This window comes from Epinephelus moara, chromosome 7 (genome assembly GCF_006386435.1).
Source record: "Epinephelus moara isolate mb chromosome 7, YSFRI_EMoa_1.0, whole genome shotgun sequence".
Classification (NCBI taxonomy): domain Eukaryota; kingdom Metazoa; phylum Chordata; class Actinopteri; order Perciformes; family Serranidae; genus Epinephelus; species Epinephelus moara.
In genome coordinates this window covers 23,363,692-23,376,110 of record NC_065512.1, presented here as the reverse complement: position 1 = coordinate 23,376,110, position 12,419 = coordinate 23,363,692, and the positions used below count along the sequence as shown (strand labels likewise).

Here is a 12,419-nt window from a genome sequence, read left to right as displayed (position 1 = left end):
GAAGTTTATTTTGACCACCTTTGACATCTATAAACTGAGTAAGGACGTCAATATCTGATTATAGCTGTAATTCAGAACAGAGGCTTGAAATAAGTAAATGTAAAACATAATGGTTTGGATTCAAAATGTCCAGGTTATAATTTGTGGACAACTGATGGATGTAAGTAACGTCTAGATCAACTTAGAATTATAATGTGAAGTCTAAATATTATCAGAATGATGATAGATTTGATACCGATCTGTCAGACACCGTGTGGATTTGTTGCTTTTCTTTGTTTTATTTTATTGTAGATTGAATATTTTGGGTTTTGCAATGTTGGTCGGACAAAACAAGAAGCTGGTAGATGCCAGACGGACACTGAGAAAGTGTGGATTTCAGTGTCAAGTTGAATTTGAGGTGATTGCTGTGTTTCACTTAAACGTTGAGCATTAAGCCTTAAACATCTGTCACCATCCGTTAATGATGTGTCCTCAACTTCACTTTGCTTGAAATGGATTCTGAAATACTTGACAAAAATATCCTTATTTTCTATATGACTAATTTACTTTAGTTACATTAAAATCTTAAAGGGAGATTGTTAGTTTGATTGCATACACTTTCTAGTAGGAATACAATCATAACATATCCTTGTGTAAGACAGATGTCAAAGATGTAGCCGACTATCTAACTATGACTTTATTTATCTTGTTGCTTGACAAAATCATGAGTGGCTACTGATTGGTGATCATTAAAGACGTTGCCTGTGGCAAAGTCATAGGGCATAACAAGCAATGGCATGCCGCTGAGAATAACACTGACTTGGACACTGCAAATTAACACAGTTTGAAGCAATCAGAAACACAGCACAGCATCACCTCAAGTTGTCAGGCAGGTGGCTCGTCCATGTTCTTCCAGCAAAAGTAAATGTGGCAGATGGTCAGCGCAGCAGAGGTGTGTCGAGAGAGCCTGAGAGGCCATGAGGGTTTTGTTTACTCGTTATCACAAAATAACTGTTTGTAATCTTGGCGTAAGGAGCTTTGCTTTCATTTTATGATTGCTTGTAGTCCTATTGACATCATTAATCAACAGACGTGTTGTACTGAAAGGCCGTTTCTACCTGAGGAAGCTGTAATCAAGGTGGAAAATGAGTGCGCTCAGATTTCAGCTGCCGTGCTTGCCGCTTCCCAAAGTTATTTGAAACTTTTAATTAAAGTTAAATGAATTTAAATCTTTGTTGCATAATTGAAGCATGGAAGGAGTACAATCAGAGAAGGGCATTTAGTTTTGAAATTAAAGCCAGCTCTTACAGCCATGAATCACTCTAACTCCCATAGGTTTTTTTATGTAGTACTGAAAATGAGCAGGGTGGCTGGACTTATCCATATTTTCTATAATGTTAAAATGTCGAATGTCAATATTAAACGTGGCCAAAGTTTCAAATAATGAGGTTAATATATTTTAAAGAAGTCCCTGTGAACAAAACCCTCAGGTTCTGGACAATTCTGAATACTTCGAACTGTTTCTTCTACTTTAGAGACAAGCTGAAGTCAACTTGTGACGGATTTCTTTAAATGGTCATCTACTCTAGGCAACTGCAAGTTTTTACATTACATAAACTGCTAGATAAAACTAGATGCTAACATCAGTGAGACCTGTAATCTTGGTTGCTGATGTTATTAATTTCTCCCCAGTTTTGTATCATATTCGTGCCAGAACATGTTTGGTTGTGAAGATTTTGGAAGCTTTTATTACTGGTTTTTCATGGTTGAAAGTGCCGCTGTACTCTGTTACAGTCATTCCCCCAAATGCAGTGATGGTACGGAGACATCGACAGTGCAGATAGGAAAGACCTGGAAACTCTGACCAATCAGAGCAGGACTGGGCTTGTTTCAGACAGAGAGTGAAAACAGGTGTTTCAGCACAGACAGTATAGAGAAATAAAGGGTTTCTATGCCGATGACAGCCTTGATTGGAGCCATAATTTTTTCATGGCGACCCATTCTCGTAAACATGATATCTCAAGTAGACATAGAGGGAATTTCTTCAAATTTGGCACAAACGTCCACTTGGACTGAAGGATAAACTGATTAGATTTTGGTGTTTAAATGTCAAAGGTCAAGGTCACTGTGTCATCATTATGTTTTGCAAAAACACTTTTCTGGCCACTATTCAACTCTAAGTACAGAAGGGGCGACATTTGGTCAGAGACTGATTTGGTGACACTAATTTGGGTGCCCACCCTGGAACTGTGGTGATTGTTCAGATCTTCTGTGCTGCTGGGGGGAAAGATATGTGTTAAGCATCCATGTTTTAGAACATGTAGCTTCTTTGCAGCGATATATCTATATTTGAAGAAATGTCTCAGTCATGGCTACATACGATTCGGGACAGACTACAGCTGCAGGAGGCATCAACAGCAAGGCAGTCATTCTGTATTGACCATTAAAGCTTATAAACATGTTCTAGTAGACAAACAAAATACAAGTATGAACCTGAAAACTAGCATTATGCTTCATCTTTAAAGTAAACGCAATCAATACTTGTTTAAAGCTACAACTAGGGTAGCATTTTTAAAAGTTAACTACATATTTAAAACACTGAAAAACCTCTTTAGATTTGTGTAGCTAATTTTTAAATAATACTGCAAAAAAAGACATTGTAAAAAAAAAAGATAAATACATAATGTTATATCACTGCTTGAGACTTGTTACCTCCTTTGGATCTCTTATTCCCATTTCCTTTAAGTGTATCGTGACACCTGAATTTGCTCTCTCGGCTTTAAAAGTGTTTAATATCTATTGAAGAATACTTAGTCGGGGGCGTTTCTGGCTTGTTTTCATAATATAGGCCTAGTGTGGCTTTGCTTGTTTCCACGTGAGCACACAGGCTTATGATCTGCTGACCTTTGGAGTTTCAGCTATAGAGCCGAGCTAGATGTTCTCACTAAGCAAACAGATCAAGTATTTAGATTCCCTGCTCCTATGGATTCCTAATGTTTCTCTCTTCCTCTCTTTCTTTGCCAATATTTAACTAGAGCTATATTTTTGGGAATTCCCCTGCTGTGTTTTTGTGTACGCAGTGTTTACAGGAGTGTGTCTTCAGGCACATGGCGAGAATAGCAATTTCGGCTTACGCCCACTCATGTTCTCCTCGGGGCCCGCAGAATGCTTGACATTGTGTTAATTTTGGACTTTGCATCACAAAAGGTGTAGTTTTCACAGATCCAACAATCTGCCAAACACACTCACCAGTCCCTAACGTCGGTCCCATTAGAGCCACCATCCGCGGCCATCTGCACCGTGACTCATCTGACTGTCATTTCACGCCATTTATAGGCCGTGTTTGGAAGTCTCCCCCTCAGCCTCGCCCCGGGATACCAGACCTCCTCCTCTGGCAGTGTCCCCTTTTGGGGTGTGGCCTGAGGATGGAGATTTGACAATGCTGCTCCAATCTCCCAACCCCCCACCCACCACACATCATTACATTTCTACTACTCCCTCTCCATCTTCATCTTCCCAAGAGGTTTGGGCCTCTAACGAGAGGATGGGGTGGAGCATCTGTTCCCCGAGCCTTTCCTTTCACCCGCAGGCCCTCCCTCTCAATCAGTCTCTTTTGATATACCCCCTCTGGCCGCAGTCAGTCTCAATCTCTGCCATCACCACTCACAAACACACACTACAGACACACACAGCACTGCTACCTCCCTCCGTCTGAGCTGCACTCCCTTTTTCTCTCCAGTCTTTTGATTATCTGGTGACTCAACCGTTCAGTCAATTTCTTAATGTCACCCTGAAACTGTTGCAGATGGCGATACCTTTGTTAGCTCTTCAATTGTGCATTGTAGACTCATGCATCTTCGCAATACCAGTGCTCGGTCTGTACAAGGATGTCACTCATGCATATGAATCTTTCTAATGTACGTCTGTACATAATAGTCACATGTTTATGTTTGCCTTGTTCAGCTTTCTTGTCCTTGTTTTTCCACTGTGTATGCACATTGAGAGCAACTACGACACCAAAGCCACATTCCTTTTATGTGCACACACCTACTTGGCCATTAAAACTGATTCTCATTAACCTTTTATCCCTACTCTGTGTGTTTGTTTATGCAGGTGAGAAGCAAGACGGAGCCAAACGTGAGCCCAGACCACACTCAGCAAACCTGTGAGATGCTCAGAAACCACCCGACAGGTCAGTGCATGCACACCTGCACTCAAATGCACAAATGTGCTGAGACGCTAAATGGCTGAATGAAGTGGTTTTACTTCAGCATATTGTGAGAGACATTGAATGACCTTTCGGGGAGAGAAAAGAGCGGTTCTTCTGACATTCTGCCTCTGACCTTTTTGATTTTTTTCTCCCACTGTCATAGTCCTTCAGCCCCTGAAGCTTGAACTTTCTTATTCCTCCTGAGTATGGACTCCTGTTAGTTGGTTTGATTTGACATTTGAGTGCTCTGTTGGCATCATGAGAAGCTTGGCAAACTGGCCAAACTCAGCTGATATTAGCATGTCACTTATAAACATGGAGAACACATATGATCAAATGTGGTTTTCGTGCTCTGTAGAAACACTGAATACAGACGTCTGTCAGTTTGCAGTCAAAGACATCTTAGCTTGTTAAGAGAAAACGCAGCTGTGCAGAGCATTTGCACCCTGTGGTGAAAATGTAGGTTAATCATAATAACTTGATGACAACACTCACATATCCAGAGTTTATTTGACAACAGGAGCAGGTCTGGACTGTGTGTGTGCCTGTATGTGTGAAATGTTTTGTCACAAATGGATAGCCCGTGCTTGCATACCAGATACAGTGTGCAATCATATGTGGGATGTCGATAGAATTAGCATGGAGTGTGCCGGGTACTGATTTTGTACAAAGGGATTTTCCTCTTGTGCAGAAACAGTCTGTCCTACTTACAGAGACGCCACTGCAGCCTAACCTGCTGTTCCCAGCTGGTGCTGCTTTGAAATACATCCCCCCCTCCTCCTTCTCTTCTCCTCTCCTCTCCTCTTCATCTCCCTTTACTCCTCCTCTCTGAGGCTGTGCAGAAGGCTCCACCCCTCCTCCCCCCCTCCTCTGCTCTTTGAGCCGCGTCCTCTCTGCGTCAGACAGCTCCATTCATGAAAAGTGTGACGTGAGCAGGTCTTCAGCGACCCGGTGACGCTGCCAGCCACCCACTCACATCCCAGGTGCTGTGGGAGTTAGAGGAATGTCCGCCACTCTCCAGCCTCTGTCTCCCTCTATCCCTGCTTTTCTTGCTTTTTTTTCCATCTTGACCGTCAGCTCAGCCTTTTCTCTCCCGGCTTTTTTTTTCTCCCATCCCTGCCTTAGAGCTGAGAGAGGACCATGAATCTGAGCTCTGTCTGCTGTGAGTAATCTGCTGATGCTGTGTCTTTGCCATTTGTCTGAATGGAAGCGGTGTGATGTGGAGGTACTTGTCCTCCTTGTAAATTTGTCTTAAATATTGTTTGCTTTGATTGCACTTGCGTGTGCAAAGGGACATTCATGTGTGTACATGTGCGCTGTTTGTATGTGGATCAGCTGTGTCAGTGTTTGTTCAGCAGCAGTGCTGCAGGAGTGTGTTGAGCGGTCGTGCGCCGGTGCGTGCAGGAGCTATTTTAGGCTCAGCTGTGATGCTGCTGCTGCTTTTTGATGCAGTACTTCTCTGTGCCCTCTGAAGGACAGGTTCACATGTAGGTAAAGGTAGAAACCAGCAGAATCTCATCCCCCCCATCTCTTCATGGAGCAGCCAGATGATACTCAGAGGCATTATAACGCTGGTGGTTATAAATGATAGACTTTTCTGGGACACACGTGTATTGCGTACAGCCACGGGCATTTTAGTATGTGCACATAAACAAATCACTTTTCCATATTTTGTCTTAGTTAACTCTGCTTCTCTCTTTGCCCATGTCCCCCCACGGCTTTGACTTTTCTCCCCCACTTTGCATCTACGTCCATCTCTCCATTTTACTCAGCTTGACAGCACGAACGTTCTGTGTATGCCCACCTCTGTCCTCTGCTGCTAAGCATGTTTATGTAACTGCACAGGATGAGTAGCCGGCAGCCGGGCTTTAGAGGAGAGGAGGAGGAGGAGGAGGAGGAGAGGAGCGCTCCATCCATTCTCCACAGAGCGTTTAAAATAATGGCTACATATTCATATCCATGAGGAGTTTGCCATATGGATTTTATTTCCAGAGTGCCTAACTTGGGGTGCTGATTTAATATTAACACATAGCTGAGGTGCTTGTTGCAGGAATAGCATGAACCCTGGAGCTAATAGAAGCACTAATGTGTATTGATTTCCTGGCTTTCTGTTGTGATATAGACTGTCTTTAGGAAGAAGAAACGACATGTAGTACAACACCCACTTCCTGTTGTTAAACTCACATGCCCCAGTTTTGTTTCATAACGTGCAGCTTTGTGTATTTTCATATTGCGACCATTAAAAACGGTGTCAGTCACAGCCAGTCTCCTGCAATATGTTTGTCTGTTGTGTCACTTTTTGTGTGTCTGCCTCTCTCCTCTGCCCTTGTTGTTGGCGGGCCAGGCAGGCCGTCCCTATTAAAAGAGCACAAGGGGGATTGTTGTGGCAGCAGCTGCTCTGGTGTGCAGCGTTGTTGAGTGTTTGTGTGTGTGTGTGTGTGTGTGTGTTTGTCTGTGTCTCTCTGTGCGTGTGTGTGTGCTGCTGTCTCCTGGCCGTGCAGGGCAGACAGGCCCAGTTCACATGGAGCCGGCTCCTCTTGTGTCCTTTGTTGTCGCTCTGGGAGTCTTTCCCATTGGAGCGTGGTCGGTACAGTATCACGCCGCAAGCAGCCACAGCAGCAGGAGCAGAAAAGCAGTTTCTCTTTCTCCTTTTTCGTCCGTCTCTCATTCATTTTTCTCCGCTCTCACTCTTTTTCTGTTTCCAGCCACAAAATTTCCCCCCTATCTCCCCTCATTCATAACCCTCCATGTCCTTTTCTGTCTCCCTAATCTGCTTTTCTTCCTCTACTTTTCTCTAAGCCATTCTCTCCCTCCACTGTCTCCTCGGCCCCACCGTCCCTTTCTGTCTGTTTGCATTCATCATCTATCCGGACGGATCTGGCCAGCATTCATAAACAGAGCTCTGTAAAGCTTTATCGTTAAGCATCGCTGGGAACAAAGAGTCTGCTTGACTGAAAAGGCCGATATTGAAGCAGTGCGAGCTTTTCAGAGCAGAGTATGCGTGATAGTTGCAGATTTTAGGAGGCTGTGTGTCCTGGTTGCAGTGCTGGCTGCAGCCTCACTGAGAGGCTGGGAGAATGAAGCTGGAGGGGAGAGTGTGTGACGTGTCGATGGCGCACACTCTTTTCTTCAGTTATTTATTTTCTCCGATTCTGGCTGGTACCGGCTGAGGCTATTTGAGGCACAAGTTATGTGTGTGTTTGTTGTGCTAATGATTCACAGCCATGTTTACCCTGAATTTTAGTGTATCTCTCTCGAATGTGTCGGTCAGCTGGATTCTGTTTGTTGAACTCGCTGACAGAACTAGGAACATACACAGTCAGACACTGATGTATTGGACTTCTGAAGAAGCTGTTTTGCTTTTACACTTTCATCCTCCTGTCAGTCAACTCTTTGGTAGTTTCATTCACACACCTGACTGCCCTCCTCTTCTCCCTGAAATCCATCCATTCACAACATATTCCAGATGATCCCACCTGGCACTTTCCCCGAGGCCTCAGTAGAGCAGCTTTGACCTTGTTCCTGTTTGCCCCAGCAACACCAGTCAAACCCAGAGCAGGCAGGGATTATTGCTCTGTGGCCTGCTTTCCCCTCCAGCCACCACCAGGTATTTAAGTCAGCTCAGGTGAGTCACCAGAGGGAATCAGAATATGAAGAAAAAAAGGATTACTGGGAAATGTCAGCAGTGTGACGGCAGATGCCTGAACGCTGTGCCAAAATTTGTTTATTTTCCCCTCCACCGCTGTGCCCACACCAACAGCAGATTATTACTTTCACCCACCTACAGCAGGCTGTCCAATCCCCTCTGGCAGGACTCGCGGCCATGGTAGCGAGGGAAAGCTGATTTAGACATCGGCCCACATCCTGACAATCAAATCAGGACTGGGCAGCTCTGCTGGCAGAGTCGTGTTTCCGAGGTCTCTGTATTTGATGCTTGTGTCGCTAAATATGTTATAATTCTGCGTCTGCTTCCAGTGACAAAGAAATCCATCAGCAGTATGCTTCCAGATTTCGGTTTTAGGACATTGTTTACTCACATGCACCGGCCATGGAAGTCCATAGTCTGCACTGACAAAAGAAACACGTACAAATACCAGAGTTCAGCTGTTCAACTGTGACCCAGACTAACAGACGGTCACATGCGTAGTTCAGACCACAGAGACTCCTGAGCTACTGATTGTAAGAGACTCTTGTATTTGTCCAGCCTATTTTGTTTTTACACTCCCAACTTTTCCTTTTATTGGTTACTTGAGGTGCTCAGTGGAGACGAGCACTGCTTTTACCGTCCTTTCTTTGTTTGTTTTAAGAGATGAGGTCAAGAAGGACAGAAACAGTCTGGAGCAGGTGTTTATCTTTCCTCGTTCAGTATCTGTGAAAAGGTTTGACTCAGTCAGATTTATTATAAATCTGCTGAACAGGTGTTGGTGGCTCGTGAGGCTTAGATTTGTAGGGCTGTCCCGAATACCATTTTTTGGTCTCTGGAGCTTCAGTAGTAATCAGCAGCAGATATTCAAAGCTTCGGCTGGGGTGCTAAATATGACTCAGAGAGGACTCAGCCAAACGTTTCACTGTTTGTTGTGTTTTATAATCCTGAGGGGTTTGGTTGAACGAGGTCCTATCAATGCACTTTTTGTGACCTAATAACAGCTCATGACAATTACTCTTATCATGGGTAAGTTATAGATCTACATAAATGCTCATAATAGGGATTTGTGCCCAGATTTGTGCCCATCTTCTCTTGAGGTGAAGAGCTATAACGTGTAATTTGTTGTTCAAGAAAAGCCTAATATATTCTGGTAAATGGTTTGCCCACTTTTCAATTAAAAAATAATCAAGAACATTATGTTTCTGTCCTTTAAAAGCAACATCATTCTGCTTTCCCTGTTTGACAGGCTCAGTGGATTCAAAAGCAACCTCCAGGTTTTTGGCCTCTCCAAACCTGAGTGTTGGATGAGAGTGAGTGTGACTGGTAGCAGAAGGTCAGGATGGATGCTGTGTTGACATGGTAACGTGTGAATGATGAGGTGGGATAGCGGCTAAATTGGTTCTTTGTTGGTGGCGCAGCTGTCACCTAAAGGGAGGTTCCCCCTATGGGGCCCAGCAGGGCTTCCCTTAATGAGGAGCAGAGTGATGGAGACACAGATGACGGTGCTGCTGCTGCTACTGCTACTGATGCCGCTGTATTGTGTGTATGCAAAGTGCACCTCCTGTGTGTGTGTTAAAGGTCTGTCTGCTGCTGCGTTAATATACTGTGGAAAGATGCGGCTGCTTTTGTGAAGCTGTGGTACAGTGAAACACAATCTAAACAACCGTGTTGTTGTTTGCTGAGTGCCACAAAAAAACGACCTTCTCATGTGGATTGCTGGGAGTAGTGGGATTATTGGATCCTGCTGGACACGCCCCGGGAGTCCATGTGTGTGTGTGCATGTGTGGTCTCTGAATCTGATCCCCCTGCATCGCCAGCTGCCATGTACACACACACGAACACAAATACACTCATATACAGTAAAGTGTGTTACAGTAACTATCACTGAGGCCTTTCTCTGCTTGCACTGCTCCACATCTGTAAGTGTGTTCGTGTACTAAAGATATACTAACCATGATGCATTGTGCTATTGGCCATTGACATCAGGTCGCCTTTAGAGAGGCAAGAAACGAAAGGAAATGTTTAGAGGATATATGGAGGGGGAGGGCTGAATAGGGTCTGTGTTTGTACAAGCTTGTCTCTAGAGCCCTGTAGAGGGATTAAAGGATCAGCCCCTGATAATTTCTCTCCCTCTTTCGCTCTCTCTGTCCCTCTTTCTTCTTTTCATCCACTCCGCTGAGCATCTGCATTGTTTCCTTCTCTAAAGTAATATCTACTTTATTCAAACATGTAACAATAAAAAATAACATCAGAGCGACGGTCAGTGTGTCTTTTTGCCCAGTCACGCTCACTTTTGGAAAGTCCTGTAAATAAATGACTGTGTAAATGAAACCCTGGTCCCTTCTCGATGAGGCGCAGACATTATTCATGGGATTCTCTGCACATAGAGATCTTCCATTAGAGATTAATGGGAGAGAGCGATAGGTCTGTTTCCTTTTCTTGGCATCAGATAAAGATGCATAGACTCAGTCCTGATTCAGCCTCTTAGGAAAGAGGAAAAAGACTGCGCTGAGGGAGTACAAAGGGTGAAAATTAAAAGAGGCCGATTGGCATCAGGTTTGCCGTCAGACTGCGCTCTCTAGTCATTATTTTGGCAATATAATTGTGTAGTTTTAGTTGGGTTATAGGAGTGTCTTCACGTGCATGTTTCTGTCCAGCCGACCACATCCACCCACTGCGGTCCACGTCAGAAGCCCAGCTCCGAGAATCGTCCGTGGGGTGGAATTACAGCACGGGCCTCTACTCGCACAGCTCGATTGTCTCGGCTGTGGAAGGGACGGATTTATTGGATACCTGAGAGAGCATTCTCTCCTTCCCCTGCACTCTCAGCAACCTGCTTAGAGACAGGCCTGCATTATAGATGAGCTTCTGGCAGCCACTACACTCTCACAGCACTCAGGTTACCCCCAGTAGATACACACAGATACAGTACATGCATTCGCACAAACATGTAAGCGGCATCTGCATGGACCAGTGGACCAGGACGCATATCGTGTAACTGTGAGGATCTCCACTTTGAGTCCCGTCTGGAACTTTTAATCCCCTTCTTCGGTTTTATTGTCAAGTATCCAAAAACGGCAGTGTGCCAAATAACAAATGCATTTTTAAACACACACATGTTGGGCTCTGAAATTCAGGCTTGGTGTCGTAGCTTTATGGCATTTCAGCAACAAAGTTATCTGCATCAGAGGGATCAGAGGACTTTGTTGTACTTTGACCTGTGCCAAGAGGAAGAGCTGTGAATTCATGCCAGTGTTCCCTGCAGAGGTCGCAGAGGGCAACATAAACGAAGTGTGTTTCAGTTGGACTCCATGACTGTCCTGTACCCTTTAGGAAACCTCCACGTAACACAGAGCCAGCTCACTGCTCTGCCTTTCTGTCTCCTCCCTCCTGGACTTTGATCTCCTGCTCCTGACTGTACACACTGTACAGCCTCTCACTACTTCCCTCTCCTTGTGTCCCTCGCTCTCTGTTTTCTACTGCCCCCTCAAACTCGATTGGATTTCTGAGGGCATGTCCTTCTGAGTTTAAAGGGGGGCATGAGTCACTTATAAAGCAATTGATTGATTGCTTTGTGCTGTTTTTTTGCCAAGATTTGGAAAATGAGCGCAGTCAGACTGTGGATAAGTGGCCATCTGTTTGTCTGAAAACACAGTGTATGCTACAGTTGCAACAAATTAAAACCCCTATGTGTAGGATTTGAACATTTCTGACTTTGGCAGCTCCCAGTGGTGGTGTTGAAAAGGACACTGTGGCACACCAGACACAAAGAAACAGCTACTTCAGACCTAGCCTGTTTTAATTTGTTTTTATTTATACAATTGTCGTATTTTTCTACAAACAATAACATTTGCCATCAGAATAATTTAATGTAAGATAACACAATCATTCAAGATGCTACATACAACAGCTTTAAACCACACAGTAGCAAGCAAGGTTTACGCTAGACTTTTATTTTGATGGCCAATATGGCTGTTAATATTCCAGAATTCCAGCCATATAAAACAACTACTGAACATGTGTTTTAAACAGCGATATAACAGCCTACATTTAAATGGCAGTACTGCATGTCATAACAAATAATTTGAAAACAAGCTAGGTTAATTGAAGAAGCAGCATCTCTTTGAGGTCACACAATATTAGGCAATTTAATGTGCTTTAAATTAATTTATTTATTTGGCATATTTCCCACTGGACATTTTGGCCATGGATATTTTCATGTGCTGGACAACTCCACGTTATACCAGCAAAAAGCCAACATATGCCAGCTGATGTTAAACCTGGTAGCAAGTTTGGTAGAGTGGCAGTTCAGCAGTTTTCTTAAAGCTACAGTTGGTAACTTGTATAAAATATTTTTTATCATATTTTCTGAAACTGTCACTATATCTTTACAGTAGTACATGAGACAGATAGTCTTTAAAAAAAATTATACTTCTCTTCTAGTATTGCTTTTGATGGCATTTGCAAGAATCCGCTGCACATGAACGAAAACAGCCAAACAGAGCCGAGGAGTCTGTAACGCAGCTGTCAATCACGCCAATCACTGCTCCTGAACTGCGGTCTAACTTGTCAAACTAGGTTGCA

General features: G+C 43.9%; 1 protein-coding gene across 4 annotated transcripts in view; it reads left to right on the top strand.

Moving 5' to 3' along the window:
• The window catches only part of si:ch211-45c16.2 (mitogen-activated protein kinase kinase kinase 13), a 40,063-nt gene that overhangs the window by 13,135 nt on the left and 14,509 nt on the right, over nucleotides 1–12,419 (top strand). For 2 of the 4 annotated variants that reach the window (XM_050048982.1, XM_050048984.1), the window contains exon 2: nucleotides 4,093–4,171. The gene's annotated coding sequence lies outside the window, so the exon portion shown is untranslated. Of the gene's footprint in view, nucleotides 1–3,688; nucleotides 3,897–4,092; nucleotides 4,172–5,118; nucleotides 5,352–12,419 lie in introns of those variants that run through there. The other 2 variants (XM_050048985.1, XM_050048983.1) reach the window with 2 other exon arrangements.